Source organism: Quercus suber, unplaced genomic scaffold (assembly GCF_002906115.3).
Source record: "Quercus suber isolate HL8 unplaced genomic scaffold, Cork oak 2.0 scaffold_532, whole genome shotgun sequence".
NCBI classification, from domain to species: Eukaryota; Viridiplantae; Streptophyta; class Magnoliopsida; order Fagales; family Fagaceae; genus Quercus; species Quercus suber.
This window is the reverse complement of record NW_027069980.1, coordinates 333,224-355,948: the sequence shown is the minus strand read 5'-3', so window position 1 is coordinate 355,948 and position 22,725 is coordinate 333,224. Positions and strand designations below refer to the sequence as shown.

General features: G+C 37.8%; 1 long non-coding RNA gene across 1 annotated transcript; it reads left to right on the top strand.

The window, feature by feature from the left end:
- The first annotated feature begins 18,571 nt into the window (after positions 1-18,571).
- LOC136063476 (uncharacterized) lies at positions 18,572-21,976 on the top strand. Its single transcript, XR_010625125.1, has 2 exons — positions 18,572-19,963; positions 21,656-21,976. It is a non-coding gene; the product is annotated as an uncharacterized LOC136063476 (long non-coding RNA).
- Positions 21,977-22,725: the final 749 nt, after the last annotated feature.

The following is a 22,725-nucleotide window of genomic DNA, read 5'->3' as shown; positions in this document are numbered from 1 at the left end:
CCTTATAGTTAAACGTGTTTTCAATCCATATTCTAAGATTTTTATCTCTTTTCTAGATAATTCGGGTATTTTCAGGAACAATTATCTTGTAGATAAATATCCTCAAATAAACTTTGATAAAATTCAGATTATCCACAATTTTATTGTTATCCAATTATCCCTTTTATTCCTATACAAGCAATCCTATTTTAGACACTAATTGTAAACCAATCACACAATTATTTAATTAATTTTAATTATTTAACCAATCAGAATTAATTTAAATCAATCATGCTAGTCGACTCTACCTAGACATAATGCATGCTGACCGTGCAAACTTGATTATGTGATATTTTTTGATCTGACAGTCCAATTTGGAAACCGAACACACCGTTGTAACCATTAGAATCTCAAGATCATTTTTATGATATGCAATGAATGAATTAATGCAATCATGATTTTTGGGGTACATGGACGGTCACTCCAGTCATTTTCCTTGATTAAATCATAGGTGCAAAATCAAATGTCTACAAAAGGAGAGTCAAATACTCAATTAAGCATAGACTTACTGAGGCATAGGTACTCGAGCGAAAGCACTTGCTATTTCAATATAGAGGAGGATTGCAGGCCTTATTCTCAAGCAATGTCTGATGATTGTGCTCGAATGGCTAGGGCATTCTTGTTGTATATATTGGGGGTGTATCTCTTCACTAATGAAGGGCAAATGGTGTCATTGAGGTGGTTGTCTCTCTTCTGCGACTTTAGGCAAACTAGGGTTAGGCTTTTCTTTCCTACTTGTACTTATCCTTGGACACACTTAGTCGGGGAACTCTGTGCTAGTTGGTGAGGCCTCGGATGCTCCTTGAGGTTAGACCCTCTTCCTTTTCTTATGTTGTTTTTCAAGTATATACTTCCTACTCTTGTAAACTATATTTATTCTCATGTTATCTAGATTTACATACTACATTCCATGCTTTGCAAACTGTGTCTATCTTTTACCTTGCAAACTGTCATCTTACAAACTATCACTTCTCTTATCTTACAAACTATCATCTTGCAAATTGTTTCTTCTATCATCTTGCAAACTATCTCTTCTCTTATCTTGCAAAATGTCTCTTCTCTTATCTTGCAGTGGTGGGCTATGAACTATGGCCTCATTACCTATTGAGCAGGGGTGGATTTGAGGAGCTTCTCTTTAGTTCAAGCTTATCTCAACAGCCTTTCTTCTAAGGATGTAAGTAGAAAAATCTTCTTCCTTTTATTGTCTTTTGTATGTTCCACAAGGTTTTTCTTCTAACCATGCATGCTTCCGCAGATTGCTTAGAGTCCTTAGGTAGGTGCTCTTCTTACTACTGATCTAGACTTAGAGGTCGTTGCTATCATCTCTTTTGGGATCACCAAACCGTTGGAAGGTGTTAGTCTGAGGGTCCTCTACTTAGTTAAGAAGGTTTCTTGTCAGCTGGTGGGTGAGGATACGCCATAGGTTTTGATGGAAACTCTCCTCTTCATGCTAGCCCCACTCTATGATGGATGCTGAGTACCAGTTGTGGAGGAATGGCATACCCTACGCCTAGCGGCTCTTGGGCGACCTTGACTATGATGAGTTTAATGAGACTTGTCTCATGCCCTCATTTCCCATTGGAGTATGTATCTTCTCTCTTTCCTCTTTCTTTCTCTTTTTCTTGCTTATGTTGTATATGATGATATTTAAATGTGCTGATCATGTCAGAATGCGGCTAGTCCTGCCACGAGTGTCCCTATTAACCCTCTCCACTTACCTTGGTTGGTCTATACTTATGGTCCTGATGGCTTTGCTTGGGAGCGTCCTGTGGGATGCAACCTGAATGTCCTAGGTTATCCTTTCCCTCCGAGTACACGAGTAGTGAGTTCTTTTTATCCTTCTCTTTCTTTCTTTGCATTTCTTAGACGTGTCTTAATACCGTCTTCTTTTCAAATTTAGCTCACTATGGTAGAGCACAAGGAGCTTATTTGGCTTGCTGGGTACCTTCTCTTTAGATTTTATTTGAGACATTGGGTTGTATTTTTAGAATATATTTATATATTTTTTTCTTTTATTTTAGGACACGTACCTATTTTACAACTTATGGGATATTTAGATATGTATGCACCTTATATCATCTTGCTTTTTCATTTCCCTTTTCCTCTTTGATGTATGAAAATTTGAGCTTGAATTTGTCTTGAGTAGTCCTGTAGGCCATAGGAGTCATGAGAGAAGCTTTGGTAAGGAAATCACACTCCAAATAGGGAAGGGAATCTGAAACCCTAATGAACATACGCATGCATGCGCACTTATGCGTATGTAGCCATTGACCATGCATGCGCATGCCACCAGATAGGAAAAACCCTAGCCGACTTCTTTTACTATAAAACAACTGTAAGAGGCTTCCAAACCTTCACAAAACGTGTTTTAAGCCAAGGAAACATTCTGTAAGGTCCCTAATGGTAGAATTCACTCCTTTAGAGGTCTCGGCATGGATTAACAAGCTAAACCTCAACTTCAAAGATGCTCTCGCCCTCTTCAGCTTCTTTTATTTCTTTCTTCCATCAAATCAAAGTGAATGAGCCTTTTCTGTGTGCAGCCATTAAGTTTTAGATCCTCACTTGACATGTTTTTCAATTCAATGGTATGGAATTATGCCCCACTCTTGAAAAATTTGGTGCAATCATGGGTGAACACAACTTCAATGCTATCATTCTTCCTACTCTTAAGGAAGATCTTTTTGACCTAGCTCATTAACTCTTAGGGGTTCCTCTAACTATGGCTAAGAGATAGTGCAAGTTTAACAAATTGAATGCCTTCATGGTTTTCAAGTATTTCTCCAAGATGGATGTCGCTTTGGCTGGGGCAAAGTGTTCTCATCATCCCAACCCTTTTTGCTTTTGCATCCTTGCAAGGTTCTTTTTGGTGCATGAGACACCTTGTGTAGATCTAGGAATACTTCATGTGGTCAACAATCTAGAGAGTGTGAGCCCAATGGCCATTATCTTGGCTAAAACCTTCAATGGTTTGGATGTTGTTCATAGGGAAGAGGCAACATTCTTTGCGGGGAGTCCCCTTCTTCTTCGGGTATAATCCCTAATTTTGCCTAGGTTCTTAACCTAACGGGATTCCTTTAATTTTTGAATGGATTTCCTTTCGGTTTTCAACTCATTGAGGCTCCTTATATCGTCTTTGAATATTTCTTTCTCTTTTCCTTTCTATCTCTCATTTTTCCACTCAACACTCATACTTTCTTTTTCTCTCCCTCAGATATGGCTGTATGAGAAGCTCAGATTGCTTTACCCTCCCATAGTTGCTCCTAGTCGGTATCAACCAAAGCATTATTGTGATCGCAAGCTCAAAGACAAAGAGATGGATCTTGCCGAGCTACTGAACTCTTGAAGCATCTTACTTCCTTGGATGTCCAATAGGTGGTAGAATGGTGGCGCATTGAGGCCATGTCTAACTGTGGTTTTAAGAAGAATTGTGTACCTTTGGTTAGGCTTCGCCGCTCTTCTTACTATTCTACCGTCGCATTACAAGATAGTTTGGCGACCGTCAAGGGGTTCCTTGTGGCAATGGTTCTTTCCATACCCTAGCATTCACTGAGAGAATCTTGGGTAGAATCCACGAGACTTGGCCGCAAAGGGCTATGGATAGGATTATCCACTTCCCTCAGTTTCTTTATCCAATTTCGAGATACAAGGATCGGTTATCCACTAATATGAGAGTAGTCCACAAGGAAGAGAAAGATCATAAGAAGTCCAACAAAAGGAAGAGGACTGAGTGACTACCTTGATATGCCCTAAATTTTACTTTTTTGCACTTTATGATTCCATGTCTTTTTATTCGAGTTAATAAAGGATTGGAATGTTCCAAATCCCCTATAATAACAATTTATCATCTTTTAATTTGAGTAATAAGAGAATCAATGATTTTATTATCTTTGATTATTGTCTTTTCTTTTCTTTTCTTTTTCCTATGCAATGTAATTTTTTCCCATGACATTCGAATTTTTGCCATGCCCATGGTCTTTTCCCCTATCTTTTGCCTAGATCGTATTTTCGGGTTTTCAACCTAGTGGGGTTTATTTGCCTTAACTTTTGCCTAGGCTGCCTTTTCGGGTTTTCAACCTAGCAGGCTTTTTTTCTTTTTCAAATGTTGTGTTTCTGGAGCCTATCTATGTTGATTGGGCGGAGCATCTCTTCTCCATCCAAATCTGTAATTCTTGTAGTGCCTCTTGACATGATCTTCTTGATAAAAAAAAGCCCAGCCCATCTTTGCTTCATCTTTCCTCTTGGATCAAAAGTTTCATCTCTAAGGACCTTTAGGACTAGATCTCCTTCCTTAAAGTTTCTAGGTTTCACCTTCTTGTTAAATGCTCTTGCAATCTTCTTTCGATAACCCTATTTATGATATTGAGCTTTCATCCTCTTCTCATCTATTAAAGCTAAATGTTCATATCTTTCTCTCATCCAATCTTTTTCTAGGACCTTGGTTTCTACCAACACTCTTAAAGACTATATCTTAACCTCAATTGGAAGCACCGCTTCACTCCCATAAACCAAAAAGTAGAGGGTTGCCCTAGTTAATGCACGTATAGAAGTTCTATAACCCCATAAGGCAAACGGGAGCTTCTCAGCCTAGTCCTTGTATGTCACTACCATCTTGGCTAGGATGTTCTTGATACTCTTATTGGCTACTTCTATGGCCTTATTAGTCTGCAATCGATACGATGAAGACTTGTGATGCTCAATGTTGTACAATTCCATGATCCTTCAGACCTCTCCCTCAAAGTAAGAACCATTGTCGAATATGATCTCTTACAGTACTCCAAACCAACAAATGATATTGTTCTCTATGAATCAGGCCACATGCTTCGCTTTTAGCACAGAGTAGGAGGCTACCTCTACCCACTTTGTGAAGTAGTCAATCACCATTAGGTTGTACTCATGCCCGTTTAAGGCCTTAGGAGCTATTCTTCCAATCACATTTATGCCCCAGATTGAGAAATGCCATGGAAAGGTCATATTCTATAGTTCACTAGGTGGTACATGGTTTAAGTTTGCATGTGTTTGGCAGTTGTGGCAACTCTTCACAGAGTCCCCACAATCAATTTTTATTGTATTCCAATAGTATCCCATCCTTGGGATCTTCTTCGCTAACATTCTCTCATTCATATGAGGACCACAAATCCCTTGATGAACTTCTTCCATAACTCTTTCGACTTCTTCTTCCTTTAAACAATGAAGGTGTACACCATCATAGGACCTCTTGTAGAGCTGACCTCTACATAACATGTATTGCATTGCCATTATCCTAACCTAACAACATTTTTTTCTTATTAGCATCGTTAGGATAAATTCTCAACTCTAGGAACTTCATGGTGTCATAATACCTAGGGACTCCTTCTTCTTCTATGGCTAAGACAAATGATTGCCCCTTCTCCTTATGTGCCAACTCGTAACTCTATTCAATTTCCAAAGGTCGTGTCCATATTCCTTTGGGTATTTCAACCATAGAGGCTAAAGTAGCTAAAGCATCTACGAACGGATTCTAAGCCCTAGGGATGATAATGTATTTGATCTTGTCAAAGGTCTTGGTTAATTCCTCCAAGTATTATTGGTAACTTACCTTCCATAACTTTTGTGCTTGGGCTATGACCAAAGTCAAATCTTCAAAGACTTCGGGCTTCTATACCTCTAGCTCTCGGAGTGCTTCCATTCTGGTGATACAAGCCTCATATGTTGCCATGTTGCTAGTTGCTTTGAAGTTCAATTTAATTGCCAAAGGTACATGAGACCCATCAAGGGCAATCAAAAGTACTCCTATCCCATTTCCATATTGGTTCATGGCTCAATCAAAATACATCTTCCATGCCCCTAGTTTGATGTCCAAAATATCTTCATCTGGGAAATGCTCTTTACCATTTTCTTTTTCTATGGGGTTCTTGGCACAAGAGTCTTACACAGCACTTCCTTTGATGGTTATTTTAGCCATATACTTCAAGTCAAATTTTGCCAATAGGATTAACCATCTTGATAACCTTCCACTCAAGGTTAGCTTCTCAAATAGATACTTTAATGGTTCCATCCTAGCTAATATCCATACTTGGAAGGGTAGGATAATGTGCCTTTGATTCTACACGGCCCATATGAGAGTGAAGCATGACTTTTCTATGGGCGTGTACCTAGTCTCATAATCATGGAATCTCTTGCTCAAATAGTACACAACTCTCTCATTCTAATCACCATCTTCTTGTGTGAGCATGCTCCTTACTACATCCCTTATGATCGAGAGGTATAGGAGTAATAGTTTTCCAAGCTTTAGAGGTACCAAGACAAGTGGGTGGAGAAAATACTCCTTGATAAGCCCAAAGGCTTTCTGACATTCATCATTCCATGTATGGGGTTCATTCTTTCTCAGAAGTTTGAAGATAGGTTCACAAGTAAAAGTGAGTTTGGTAATGAGTCGGCTAATGTATTGCTAATGGCCTAAGAATCCTCTTATCTTCTTCTCACTCTTAGGAAGAGGCATGTCCAATATGACTTTGATCTTTGTGGGGTGAACCTCTATCCCTCTATCACTCACTAGGAAGCCCAACAATTTTCCTGCAATTACTTTAAAGGTGCATTTGTGTGGGTTTAGTCTTAGTCTATACTCCTTGATCCTTTCAAAGAATTTTCTCAAGTTAGTGATGTGGCCTTTTCTATCTTTGGACTTTACGACCATATCATCAACATATACCTCTACCTCATTAATCATCATGTCATGTAGCAAGGTTGTCGCCATTCTTTGGTAGGATGCTTTTGTGTTCTTGAGTCCAAATGGCATTACTATGTAAAAATAGATCCCCCATTCAGTGGTGAAGGTAGTCTTGGTCATGTCTTTAGGAGCCATCTTGATTTGGTTATATCTTGAGAAACCATCCATAAAGGACATTAAAGCACTACTGGCGGTGTTATCCACTAAGACATCTATGTGAGGCAAAGGGAAGTCATCCTTAGGACAAGCCTTATTTAAATCTCTAAAATCCACACACATTCTCACTTTTCCATCTTTCTTGGGTATGGGTACAACATTGGCTATCCATTTGGCTTGGTGCACGGGTTTGATGAACCCTACTTTCAATTGCTTGGTGACTTCTTCTTTGATCTTAAGAAGCCATTCAATTCTCATACGTCTCAATTTCTGCTTGACTGGCACCATGTGAGAATGAGTATCAATGTGATGGCATGCTATCTTGGGATCAATGCCAGACATATCTTCATAAGACCATGCAAACACTTCTTGGAACTTTATAACTTCTTTGAGATCTTATCTTTCTTGTTCACTTAGAGTTGAGCAAATTTTAATTATCATGGATTCTCATCATTACCCAAATTAATAGTTTCAAGAATTGGTTCCATAGGTTCAATTTTCATTTCCAATTGTTTATTAATTTCATTTTCAAACTCATTGGAATCATTTAAGTGCAGAATTTCAATATTATGGGACCCATCAAAATAAGCAAAATCAGAATTTATCTTATTAAAAACATTGAAAAGTACATTGGAACTTGCATTAAAAGATATCTTTTCCATGCTATTTGAAAACCCAACCCAAGTCTAATTGCTAAGTTGCCCATCAGTAGGCATGATGAATGTTGTCCTTCCTCCTCTTAAATGTTGTTATCTTCCTCCTTGAACAAAGTCTTTAGCTCCACAGACCAATTTTCATCTTCCAAGGGACCCCACACATGTATGGCTTCAGCTATATCCTATGAGACTCCATTCTTGGTGGAAAGGGCATCGTCCTCCTTCTTGGCAGACCAGTCATAATCACTCTCACTCTAGTAACCAATCTCCTCATCCCAATCTTCTTCCTTATTGTCTTCATCTTGGGCCAAGATGAAGTACCGTCCCTCGTCAAGAGGTGAGATAGTGTCTCGTTCTATCAAAATGCAAGTGGGGACAATTTGGGCTTCCTACTTTAGAAAAGTTGTTGACATGACTCGTGAAAAGTTCATGGTCTAGGAATGAGCTTTAGTACCAGGAAAAGCACACGATCCACTTCTTCAATCATCACATGATCATCCTTCTCTTGAGGTGGGTAGCCAAACATCGTGGTACATGGAAATCTGGGAGAAGCCATTAAAAGTATGAGCACACATCCCTTAACCAAAGTTCTTTCAGTTTAGGTGTTCTTCGAAAGTCTTTAAGTATATTTTAATGAAGGCCCAATTACAAGAATCACTCTATTTCCTCTCATTAACCTTGCCCCTTGTTTCCTTGGACTTGGTCAATTTACAATATAGCTCTTAATCTTACACTCATGGGCTTTCATTAGAATGTGCTTAGAGATTTTTAACCCTTTGTCTCAAATACGGGCAAATAATGTATTCATCACCTTTGGGCTATTCTTTTCTTATATTCATTACCAAAATTTTTGAAGTAGCCTTCTAGCTAGAATGCATTGTGGCCTTCCTCTCAAAGCCAATGAATCTCTCGTCATTTTGGGCCTTGGCATGCAACAAAGAGGACCAAGATTAAGGAGATTCATATTGACTATGTAGGATGTTGGATGCTAGGTCTATAGTATATTTGCTACCTTAGGCCTAAGGTTCTCCTTTTCAAGAGGCCTTTGATTTTGGGCTTATGATAGCAACAAAGTTATGGTCCTATGAACCTTCCAAGTTAGGATATACCTTTAGACTTTAGGATAAACTTCTTATATGTGGGAACTTCTTTTCTTTTCATCCCAATATCTTACGTCATGGCATAACTTTTAGGTCATCCTTTCAAAATTGTATACATCTTTTATTTGTTCTTTAGAATTAGGTATACACAAGTTACATGGTTGAACAAACAAAAGATATAAAAGGTACCCTCTTTTCATAGGATCTAGGATCTCTCTAAGTGTAGGTAAGCTCCTAAAAGCTAAAGGGATAGATCAATAGGTCACTTACAACTAGGTGGGCCATGATTCCAACCTTAGGCCTAAATGGACTGTAATGGATTGGTGGCAAATTGTTAATGTACTCAAAGCCCATTATAAGCGATGGCACGGATTGTGAGTTGGTGCGATGAACTTCAGAAGATTTTGGCTCAAATGGAGCCTTCAACTTCCCAAACATCACCAACCATGGCAAAGGGACAAAACAACTAAGTGAAAGTGTGTGCAAACAATATTAAGCAAGCCTTTATCAAGATTAAGAAATGGAACACATTGAAATCAAATTCTCTATCCCCAATGGAGTCGCCATTGTAGGTATAAGTGCCCATGACGAGGTGTTATCCTCGCGATTGGGAAGTACGCCTTGGCATAAGGTGGACCATAGCGGAGGGTGTAAATGGATTCTCCCCCTAGTTTAGGTCCAGGAACTATAAATATAGTGCCCTTCATGAAAGGATTAAGCTTTTGTTAGACCACATGTTTAGAGTTTAAGTATAGGGATGGGAAAGTGTTAGGCACCTAACCCCACCCAACCCATAGGCCGACTTCCACTCATTATGTTCAAAATCTTAATCTTATTAAAGTCAAGTTTAATATGTTATTCTAACCTACACACACACTAGCATGCATCTAAAACACACAAAATGGCACAATCATCCTAAACCTAAGCATTCATCTATCATGGCTGTAAAGACATATGTGAATCATGTTAAGAACATATGTCATTTAGAATTGGTTAATCCTTTGACAAAACACACTTTACTTGTAATTGAGTAGATCTACGATGTGTTTAATACTTCAAGGAACAAGAGTTCAAGTCTAAGTATTGAAGCCATGCAAATCTGTCCAAGAATCAAGTGAAGAAGTGCTACGCTTTAAAGCTCGACGAATATATCTATTAAGATTTAAAATGTAAAGCTCAACAGTTGTATCCATTGAGAATTGCAAAAATCAATTTTTTAGATCTGATTTAACACATATCCATGTGTATATGTTTAGTTTTTCTTCTCTCACAACTCTAAACATATATAAGGATTATTTTAAGGGTCGTCATGAGATTGTTACACTTGTTGTTGCAAGCATATTGTGACCGGAGACAATTTGCCCTAGTCCATCTTTCTCTTGAAGAAGTTGCTACGTTTGTACGCCGTAAGGTTTTGTGACTAAGAAGCTTCTTGATCTTCATTGTGTGGATGAATGGAAGAACTTTGCAGCCAACATCCTTTTCAAGTTGGTGTGTTAGTCATGTATTGGGAGTCATGTATTAAAAGGAGAGATTGTCACTACAGAATAAGTCCAATTGTGTATTGAGATAAGGGTTCAACTGTAGGTTGGTATAAGGTACTGGGATTCCTTTGCTTGTAATCACTTGTTTTGATAATAGTGGATTCTCGGGAGTAGTGACCTTAAATTCACCCGGTGGGGTTTTTGCCTTGGAGGTTTTCTCCATTTGTAAACAAATCACCGTGTCAATTTTGTTTTCCACTGCATTTAGTTATTTGGTGATTTATTTGTGCTACCACGCGTTATTGCATGTTATTTGACTTAATTAATTAACTTGGCTAATTAATTGGTTAATTTACCATAAGAGGTCAATACATTCTTGACCTATCAAGTGGTATAAGAGCAGATACACTCTGATTAAGGTTAATCTTTGCTATGTGATCCATTCACCCCTGTTTTTCATGGATAGAGGACAATTTATTATTATTCCTCCTTTATTTGATGGCACTAATTATGCATACTGGAAATGACGCATAAGAGTTTTCTTGCAGTCTTTAGATAAGAAAGTGTGACAAGCTGTGGAGATAAGCTGGACCAAGCCAAAGGAAGTGCCAACTGATTAGGATGATGCAAAGATCAAGACGGCCAACTTCAACAACAGAGCATTGAATGCTTTATTCAGTGCGGTCACAAATAAGGAGTTCAAAAAGATATCCTCCATTGAAACTGCGAAGGAAGCATGGATCATCCTCCAGACAACCTATGAAGGAACTAAAGTTGTCAAGGAATAAAAGCTTCAGCGGCTTACTACAAGCTTTGAAGAGATTAAGATGAAGGATGATGAGTCGTTTGATGAATTTTATACCAAACTTAAGGACATAGTGAACTCTACCTTTAATCTTGGGGAAACCATTCCCAAACCCAAGATTGTTAAAAAAGTGGTTAGATCTCTACTTAAGAGATTTCATGCCAAGATCACCGCAATTGAGGAATCAAAGGACGTTGATCAAATTCCTTTGACAGAGTTGGTTGGCAACTTGCAGACCTATAAATTGGGGTTGACCAGAATTGGGAAATCTAGTAATGGTAAGATCATGGTATTAAAGGCCAAAAGCAGTGGCACAAATGAGTCTGCAGACAATGAAGATTCAAAAATGAAATCCTACATCACAAGGTAGTTCAAAAAGTTTATGAAGAATACCAATGTGAAAGGATTTGACAAGGACCGAAAGCAGCCAAGATAAAAGGAAGGAGGATGCTACGGATGGTAGTCAATACACTATTCCCTTCAGACCAAAATGCTTCGAATGTCAAGGTTTTGGACACTTGAAACAAGAATGTCCAACTTATCTCAAGACTATTGGGAAAAGCAAGGCCCTTGCTGCTACCTTAAGTGACATCAAACCTGAGGATGATTCGAATAATGAGGATGATAGAATCCTGAATGCCTTCACTGCCACTGTAAATCCTACTGAGGGGATTGTTGAAGAAGTGGATGAAAAAGAGGACTTGGTGGAAACTAAATTTGTAAAGATGGATGAACAGGATGACATCCATACATCCTATGCTAAATTGTACAAGGTCTCCGAAAAGCATGAGAAATTGTATAGGTTGGCCACCAAAAAGCTCAGTGATGTGAAACTTGAATGAGAAGAAATTTCCACGAAGTTTGGTAAAACTAATCAGACCATTGGAGCACTAAGATTTGAGAACAATTTCTTGGCTAAGAAAACCAATAAGCTTGAAGCAAAGTTGGTTCAAGTCAAAACTCAGTTGGAGAGGACTTCAAGTGCAAAGCTTGATGAGATGATCAGTTTTCAGAAATCTTCTTCTGACTGAACTGGTTTAGGGTATGATTTCTCTTCCTCTAAAATTGCTTCTTCTAGTACTACTGTATTTGTTTCACCTGCTAATAATGTTGAATCTGAGAATAATGATATGAAAACTATTTTAGCTAGTGAAAACATAGATAAGGTAAATATATCTTAAGAGCACCTCCTAAGCTTGATAAGAAAGAGAATAAAAACCCTAGGGCTAAGAAAGGAAATAACCAAAAGTCTAAACAGAAGAAGTAACATTTTTGTCATCACTATGAAGCTACTGGACATACTCGACTTAATTGTTATAAGTGGTTAGCCACTCAACAGAGTAATAGTATGATCTCATCCAGAAACCAGAATCAGTTTTTCTCCTCTTTTTCTCCTCTTGGAGATCTTCTCAAAGCCCTCATGTTCCTTTCAAACTTGAACATGTTCAATTCTTCCCCCTCACTGCCGAATCAAGGGTTTGTTAAATAGAAAGGTTCCTCTAAGGTGTGTAAGGAAAAAGGCTCTAAGTGATTTAGTCACTTTTCTCTCTCTCTTTCTCTCTCGCTCTCTTTTGTTTGCATTATTTGTGTGTTTTGCTTTCTTATTTGAGTTAGTCTAGTTTTATGCTTTACTTCGTTTCACATGTTTTTGTTTGTTTGTTTTCAGTTTTGCTTTATTTTTGTTTTTGAAAAAAAAAATCAGAAAAATACAAAAACAATGTGTGTTTTGTGTACATTGGTACTTGTGTACCTTAGATGGCCGTTGAAACAAAGTTTTCTAAACCTTGTATCTTTTGTAGCTTAGATGAGCATCTTTATGCACAACTAAGTACGTGAGCTTCGTGGCTCGTGTTTGTGATGAGTAAGATTAAGTAATCTCTTGTACTTAGCACTCATATCACTATTTTTGATAGGTAGGACTAGAAAATCCTAAGAGAAAGATATAAATAAGCATCTCACCATTGTTGCTCGCCAATCATGAAATGACATATGTATGCTTTGGCATAGTAAAAGTGTAACATCAAAAGCTTAACATAATTAGGTATTACTTTTCTCTCTCTTATATGCCCATGCATGATATGCTTAACAAAAGAAAATTATGCAAAGAAAATAAAAGCAAAAATTATCAAAATGCTTTATATATGATTGCAAACATGTCTTCTAGGAGATGTGGGAGTTATAGGATGTATCTTGAAAGTGATAGTTCCTATCAAGTAGTTATGATTGTGTGTGAGTTAAATTGATTTTCTCATATCTCAAATCATCATAACATGTAGACACTTATACAATCTTGCAATGTTTTTCACACACAACATGCAAATTCTTTGCTACTTTTGATACATGTGTACTTACAATATAATTTGGCCATCACAAGGAATACATGTGTTAATGTATGCTTACTAAACTATCTTGACTTGTTCTTGAAATATAAAATTGGTTAGAACTGTTTAGTGTGTGTGTGTGTGTGTATGTGTTTTAGATCTAAATGCTTGACATTTTTCTTATTAAGAGATGTTTTTGAGAGCTTAAAATGTTGATTAGATCTTTGGTTGAGTAGCTTGCTTGATTGAATTCATTTCTATGTTTTTCTCTTCTTTGAAAAATTGTTTTTGCACATCTTGACAACTTCTCGATAGCTCTCAATAGCTAGCTATCCATCGAGATCTTTGATCTTCCTTTCTCAACAGAAGTTAACACAATCTCAATCCATCGAAACTTTCTTGTATTTGGCTCAATAGCTTCTCGACAGATTCTCGATCCATTGAGAAATTTTTTGTCTACTCAATAGATGCTTAATAGTTGTTCGATCCATCGAAGTTTCTTTACTGTTGATAGCTCTCGATAGTACCTCAACAGATAAATCTGTCGAGAATTAGTGCTCGACAGCTCTCAATAGCTCTCGATCCATCGAGATTCATGTTTTCTATATAAAGCCTCAGCACAATTTTTCCTTCATTTTTCTCCAATTTCTCTTAATAGAAAATCACTTTTCTCTTTCCCAAGCACTTCTCACTCAACCACTTCACCTTCTCACTTGATCTTTAGCCCAAACCTTGTGTTCTTCATCTGGTATGATCACATTTCTCTCTTTTATCATGCATTTCATTCATTTAGACCTAGGTTTTGGGGTTTTTGAAAAAACATTTAGGGTTTTTCAAAATTGTTGAGGTTTTTGGGAAATTTTTGGGTTGGGTTTTGTTTAAATGATCATGTATACTCATGCATTGCATCACATTTGTATTTTCACAATGTTTCATGCATTTTAGATGTGTGTTTTATATGTTGAAATCATATGTGCTGGTAGGTTTGGATTGGGTTGAGTCCATGATGTTTATTTTGTTGCATGTCACATGTTCATGCATTTTTCATGCATATGTACCTTTATTTTTTTTCCTTTTGATATTATTGTTGATTGGTACTCTTCTGCGTCTCTCTCTCTCTCTCTCCCTCTCTCTCTCTCACTCTCACAAATAGTCTGCGCATGACGCCCAAGCACAAAACTACTCCGTCTTGGAATCCTTTTCATTCCAAGGCATTTTCTTCTTCTTCTAATTCTACCCCTCTACATGTCAAGTTCCATGATGAAAAGGCCCGTCGGACTTCTTAGAGAACTTTTCTCGACGTGGCATTCATTTGGAACGCCCGGTCATAATTTTTAACTTCTCTGATACTGATCTACCCGCTATTATTCATAGTAAGGGTTGGGAGTCCCTTTGTGACATCCCAGTTAGCTGTCCTTTCGTGATCATACTGGAGTTTTACTCCAATATGCACGGATTTGATTCTTCCATACCTTGCTTTCTCACTTTTGTTCAAGGTATACATATAGTAGTCACTCCGGATCTTATCTTCGATGTGCTATATGTCCCGAGGGTATCATATCCTAATTACCCCAGTTGTCCTCATTTGCGGACTTTGTCCAAAGACGAACTCATGTCTCTCTTCTATGAGATACCTTCATCTTGGTGTAACCGTCAAAATACCCCTTGCTCGGGCTTTGCAAAAGGTCTGAGATTCCTGAATATGGTAATGACATTTGTTTTACATCCCTTGTCTCACTATAATTCCATTATTGAGCCTCATGCTCGATTTTTGTTATCACTTCTTGAGAGGCATATCATTGACTTTCCCTCTCACTTTATACTCTCCCTTATAGATGTCTATAAAGATATGGTGACCCATGATAAGCTTATTTTCCCTTCTGCCATCACGAGGATCATTCGCCACTCGTCTGTTTCCTATCTTGAGTCTCCTCACTTCTTTGTCATGGGTGCCATCAGCGGTGCATCCGTTAGACGGAGCGAGGCCTAGCTTCGACTGAAGTAGCCATGGACCGAGATGGCAATTCCTCCAGCTTGCTTAACTCCATCTACCTCCGCCCCTTCTTCTTCTTCTGCAGGTTGTGGTGATGCTGATGAGGATAAGGATGCTAGCTCTTCTAGTGACGATGAGATGACTGCTTTTTAGTGACTTGCCCTTTGTCATTCGTGACAAAAATGGGGAGTAGTTTTGGATATAAGAGTAGTCATGTATTTAAGGGGGAAGTTAGTATATGATATTTTTGTTAAGGGGAGTGTTTATTTTTATAAGGGATGTAATGAGGACTTTTTGTATATTTTCTTTTCTTTCTCTTTTAGATACATTGTTTTTGTACATTGGTCTTGTGACCACTTTGTGATAGCAAACCTTGTACTCATTATTGATATATATATATATATATATATATTGAGGTTGTTATTACAGTTTCACCTATCTCTTCATGTGTTGTTTCTTTTCTCTCTTTATGCACATGCTTTTTATTAATTGTATGCAATCTTTTATATTTCTGTTTCACACTAAGATGCCGTGATAAGTTTTGTTTAAAGTGTTTCAGAAATACAGGTTGTCAAAGCATGGAACTCTCTTCTTACAAAGTTTTTCAAGAGTTTGTGTTGGGATAGATTTTATTGTATTCAACAAGTGAGTATAAGTTAATTAATTTATGACTTCTCTCATATTTCATTTGTTTGTTGTGGTTTTGTCAAAGATTACCAAATAGGGAGATTGTTAGGACATATGTGAATCGTGTTAAAAACACATGTCATTTAGAATTAGCTAATCCTTCGACAAAAAACACTTTACTTGTAATTGGATAGATCAAGAATGTGTTTAATACTTCAAAGAACAATAGTTCAAGTCTAAGTATTGCAGCCATGAAAATCTGTCCAAGAATCAAGTGAAAAAGTGTTGTGTTTTAAAGCTAGACAAATAACTTGACATATGTATCTATTGAGATTTAAAATGTGAAGCTTAACAGATAAGCTCGACAGCTGTATCTATCGATAATTACGAAAATCAGTCTTCCAGATATGATTTCAAGCATATCCATGTATGTGTTTAGGTTTTCTTCTCTCACAACCTTAAACATATATAAGGATTATTTTAAGGGCCGTCATGAGGTTGTTGCTTTTGTTGTTGCAAGCATATTGTGACTAGAGACAATTTTCCCTAGTTCATCTTTCTCTTAAAAAAAAATGTTGAGTTTGTACGTCATAGAGTTTTGTGACCAATGAGCTTCTTGATCTTCATCTTGGCAGCCAACATCCTTCTCAAGTTGGTGTGTTAGTCACGTACTAGGATCCGTGCATTGATTGGTTAGTCACGTATGGGGAGCCGTGCATTGAAAGGAGAGATTGTCACTACAGAACAAGTCTAATTGTGTATTGGGATAAAGGTTCAACTGTAGGTTGGTATAAGGTATTGGGATTCCTTTACTTGTAACCGCTTATTTTGATAATAGTGGATTCTCGGGAGTGGTAACCTTAAATTCACCCAGTGGGATTTTTGCCTTGGAGGTTTTCCCCTTTTGTAAACAAATTACCGTGCCAAATTTATTTTCTGTTACATTTAGTTATTTGGTAATTGGTTTGTGCTACCACGCGTTATTGCACGTTAATTGACTTAATAAATTAACTTGGCTAATTAATTGGTTAATTTACCATAAAGGGTCAATACATTTTTGGCCTATCATGGCATTTAAACATAAATCTCTAAAGGTAGAAACATTACAAGGCAGAATCAAACAAGCATGTTAAAACATCTAGTCATCAAGGGCATAACATTCAACCCAACATATTCATGTTATTTAGCCATATCAAGCTTATATTCCAACCAATGCAAGTTCATGTGAGTGCATGACTTACCTCACTACATCACAGCACCTATGCGTCAATTCATGTTCATATTCATGTGCATGTTCATGGTATTCAAAAAAATCAAAACCCTAATGGACATAAAAGAGATAAAACAAACAAAACAAAGAAACAGAGACTCAAGGATAGATAAATCAAGTAAAACAATAGTTAGAAAATGTGAATAAAACAAAAGGAAAGCATGCATAGAGGACTAGGGTGTTCTGGGCAAGGATATGTGTGCGCATACACAGAGCATGCATACGCACCTCAGTTGTATGCGTACACATATCATGAGTATGCGTGCGCATGCATGAAGCATGTGTATGCATACACGCCCATAACACTAAAACCCAGAAAGATCAAAACTAAAACTCAGAAAACAAGAAATCTAACAACCTAACATTCTTCAAACATGAACGCAAAATAAACCTAAGCTAAACAAACATATTAAAGCAAATAAAACACATATATATAAACATAAAATCAAATTAAAATCAAAGAAAAGCGAAGAATCAAAGTTAGAAACTTTACCTCAACACTAAAACTCTCTAGAGCTTGATTTTGACCATTCTCAATCTAGTTACAACCAATTCAAAATGAGTTAGTAAACTTAGAACTAAAAGATCAAGACCAGAAAATGTCTCAATCAAATAAAATTTGACTTGAGGATATTTTGTGAAAAATTCCCTCTTTGATTCACTATTTTCTAGTGAATTTTCATGCATGTATATGCATACACGGGCATGTGTATGCATGCTAGAGTTCTAGAAACTATGAAAGGCAAGTTTTTCTTCATTAAAGTTTGGTTTTGGAATGAATTCCATATCGTTTGGGAGCCATTCCAAGCCTTCATATTTGGACTATAAATTTTTTTTTTGTCCAACCTCAAATTTGGTTGGAAACCCAAGTTTTAAGTCAAGGGTCTCATCGTTTTTTTTTTGACGTGACATTATACATATCAGAATTCCATTCATTTTAATATCCAAAGGCAAAAATTAGGTTTGAGTTGATTGATTTGTTGTGAAAATGAGAAATTTGTCAATTTAGGGTTTGCCATTAAAATGTGTTTTATTTCTTAAATTAATAATTGTTTCCTCTCGAGATGCATTAAAAATCATATCTAACGTATTACTGGAGTTTGCAAGATTGCTCTAGTGAGCTGCATTTGGGATAGAAATTAATCTTGGCACATGCTCAAAATTACCATTTGATGTAGGAAGTTAGTAAGATTTATCAAGAAATGCTCATCACTAGTTTTAATTGGGTCCGACAGTTTCACATTTATTCTAACTTGGTCCCATGATGTTTATCACTTGATGAATTTATCTAAACTATCCTAACATTTCATTGAGTTTGTTTAAGGTCTGTTGATTATCAATTAGTGTCAAAAATGAATGATGGATTGATCAGAAATGACTTATATTTGGTTCTAGAGTATTCCAAAGTGGCCAATTTTGGACATATCTGCCGACCTTGCCAGCTCATTCTTAGCCAGCACACAATGAGTGCTTGGATGGCATGCAGGACTCAAGGATACACACAAAAATTCCTTACCTCAGGAGGACGGTACTCACTCATTGCAAGAAAATCCCCTGGAAACCCACAGGTAGAGAGAGAAGAAAATCCTTTCTAGCCCCCTCTTATTTTTCTCCCTTGTCCCTTCATCTTCAACCTAAGAGAAGCATCCCAAAAAAACCCAACAAAATCACCCCAAAAACCTTAAAAGCTTATTGCAAGAACCCCAAAGGAACAACAAAAGACAGAAGAAAAAGAAGAAGAAGCAGATACAACAACAAAGAATCAGTGTTTTTTCCTCTCTTTTTCTACTATTTTTCTCTTTCTTTTTGTTTAACTTGAGAATCTAACTTACTTATTGTGTTTCCCTTTTAGCTAAGCATCAACATAAGCAACTACAAGCCAGAACCAACAATGGCAAGAACAACCATCGTCAAGGAATTTTATTTCTAAATAACAATAAATATTAAAAAATTTAGTAAGTTGTCACGGTGTAAAAAAATGTTAAAAAATAACATCTCGCGTGTCTAAAATTCGAATTTTAAGATAAAACTCGAGTTTTTAAGTCTCGATTTGTAAGTATATTTGTGAAAAAATTAACATAAAAATCAAGTTTTAAAAACTCGAGTTCTATAAAACGCCGCTAAAGGACTTTAAAACATGATCGCACTTAGAAAAAATTTTGCAAAAAAACGCCGCTACGGAGTTTTAAAACGTCACTATAGAGATTAAAAACGCCACTATAAGGCTACCACGGTCTAGTGCTATTCATGCGCACACACATTGCTCTTTGAGTCGACGCACCACCATCATCTCAGTGCTTGGTTGATCTAAAACGACCTTGGTCTTCACGCCCTTGTTTAGCTAATCATGTGCTGTCTAGTGCCCTCGTAGGTGGTACATCAAAAGTGGATTTTGAGGTTGAGAGTGAGATCTTGGTTCAGGTTTAGACAGAGAGAAGGTCAAAGTGATGATATAGGAAACCATCCTCATGGTTAGATTGGTTGGGTTCCTTTATGGAATAGGGAAGCCCTGCCGAGTTTGGATCGAAGAGAGAGAAGTCGAAGTTTAGAAATAAAAGTAGGCTTAGACCGGAGTCTGAACTCAAGGGCTTGCTCGGCCATCGTGGTCCGATAAGGGAGAGCTCAGGTTTAGTGAAAGCTTGATGGGGGAGAGAGTTTCAAAGATTAAAGAGAGCTCGGGTTTAGTGAGAGCTTGTGGAGGGTTCTTGATGAGGAGCAATTCACCAGTGGTGGCGGTGCTGATTCAAAGATGTGAGCTCAAGTAGCTCAAGCCATGGAGGTCCGATGGAGAAGCTCAAAGCAGAAGGTAAGAGAGAGGAAGATTCTAGACAACATAAGGAGTACGGCTAGGGTTTAGGGAAATTTAAGAAGGCCAGGCTTTGTGATTCGATCCATATGGCCTGGTTCTTACCTGGTCTGGTCCTAAGTCTAGGGCTTCAAGCCCGATCTGTGGATGGCCTTAGGGCCATTACACTAGCACACCAGCCTTGTAGCCTTTTGAGGCCTTGGGCCCTTCTTTTGTTCACATGTTTCGGCTTTGGCCCATGTTTCCTTTGAAACCCATCTCATATTTTATAAATTATCAGCCCACTTTGGTTTAAATCCCTTGTACATGTTTTAAACACTTTCAACCCATCTTTATAAATAAAAGGGTCCATACATGTTTTCTTTTAATTAATAAAATGCCATCATATTTTCTACATTCACGTTTTAATCATTTTTCTCATACTTGCATCCTAATACTTTTTTCCCATATTTGCTTAAACTTACTCAAAATAACTTATTGACTCGAAACTTTCCAATATTCACATTTTGACCCTAGTTTTCCTCAAAATTGCATTTTGATCCAAAAATTTCCAAAATTATGTTTTGGACCTAAATATTTCTAAAATTGCAATAAAGCCCTCCATCTTTTCAAAATTACAAAGAGGCTCCTAAACCTTTTGGAAGTTATTTGAAGGCATTCAAACAACTTGCAAGGTCTTTCAATCATCTTTAAATCCACACTTTTTGCTTGTTTCCATTTAAGATAATTGCTTTTCTAGTTTATATGATGTTCATGCTTGTAGCGTCATGCCTACCTTTGGATGAAATAATCATGTGCTATGCTTGAGTGCTTTATAGCTTTTGTATATTTGTTTATGCTTCTTGCCCAGTCCATATGCTTAATGCTTTGGTTGGATGCTATGTCTCGTGCTTGTAATAGCTTTATATCTCTTATTTATGCCATTTTCTTGCGCTTTGGGCCCTTAGGTAGGGTGTAGATCTAGATCTTAAGGTCTAGGCCTACATCTATACGCCTAGGTTTGCATTAAAGGGTTTGGATCATTTCCTTTTTGCATGTGTATGCTTGCTTGCTTCTATGCTTTATATCCATGTATGCCTACCTAGATCTAGATTTTGCCATGCTTTGTGTCCTCCGTAGGTGTGTGCTTATTGGTCTTTGGGGCCACTTGCTTGTGTGGTTGCATTTGTCTCTCTTGTGGCTTGTTTGGATGTAATCGCTTGTGAGAACGCATCTCTGTGATGCCGGTTTGCTTGACGCCTACCTTTTCCTCCGCAATGTATGATGATATGCTCGCCTTGCTTGCTTTATGCCACTCGTTTGACTCTCTTTGCATCTTTGCACGTTTGCCTACATGGTCATGCATGAGTCCTTGCTTGCTTTTGTCATCAAGTCTAATTCCTACTATCTCATGTGAGTTCACACCTGTCTTTGATACCCTAAGTCCCTTTTAGGAATTTTTCTTGATGGCACGTGTGTTGTCTATACTCCAATCCAGTGGAACTATGGACACTCAATCCAAACCTACATTTGTCCTCCTAGGATACCACATTTTGTTTGATAACATGCTTGTTTGCCCCTTCATGCACTTAACATGCTTGTTTGCCCCGTTTGGCTCTCTTTGTTGGTGTGTCTCTTTGTATGCTTTCTTTACCCTTTTTCTATCTCCTTTGCTTATCTGCTGGCTTGTTTCCATTGTCATTGCATGTATAGGCTTAGAGCGAGGACATTTGGAGTGAGGGCATGGCCTCCTAGGTGCAAGCAAAACGGGCAAGAATGCAAACAAGAAGCTGCAAGCTCAAAGAGGGTAATGTTTAGTGATTAGGAGGCTTGGCCTCCCTAAGTGGTTTTCTTTCTCCCTTTCTCTTAGCCTTTTCCCTAGAATCATGTATTAGGGTTCCCTCTCCATGTACCCTTTATCTTTCTTGTAATTTGCTTGGGCCATGTTCCCTAAGTATAGCAATGTCTGTTTTACATTTCCTGTACCTTGTTGGGCCATACCCTTGGAATGTTGGCAATGTCTGCTTTACTTTCCAGCTTTGTGTGATAACAGTGTTCATGATGTATACACACACACACACACACACACACAGACATATATATACATGCTCGTGTGTGGATGATCATGTACTTTGTATGGACTCTTGTGGCTATGTGAACAAACCTCTCAAGTCATGAGTGCTTTTAACCTTGTAGTGTAGGTATATGCCAAGACAATTGTTGTAGGTGTATGCTTATGCTATGCTTATGCTAAATCCCACGTTTGACTGCTAGGATTTCTTTGAAAGTGAAGTGGTAATGAAGTTCTGAAGGCTGAGGAAACCTGCTTCTTGGTTCCATCTGGATTAACTCCAACAGGGTGCATGATCATTGTGGTGAGAGTGTCTTGATCTATGTCACCTAAGTGACATCAGCTTGTCTATGTATGTGACACGCATCAATGTGCTTGATGCTTTGAAGGGCTCCAGATCATCCTAGCACAAGCGTGTTGGCATGCGCCGTATACATAGGTGTGAAACCTTGCTAGTGTGCCATATCACCCCACAAGTGAAACTCTGCCATATTTTCACCGTGAAAATAAGGCACCTCCGTTGCCATATTCTCACTGCGAATGCTTGGTGAGAATAGCATTTTCGTGCTATGACGCACCTGAGGCAAAGTTCTGCCAAATTTTTGCTACGAAAGTAAGTTGAAATGCTGCTGAATTTTTGTTGTGGAAATTCGGCAACAATTCCAAACACACTAGGGAAGCATTGATCAAGACCACACTCTTTCCAAAACCA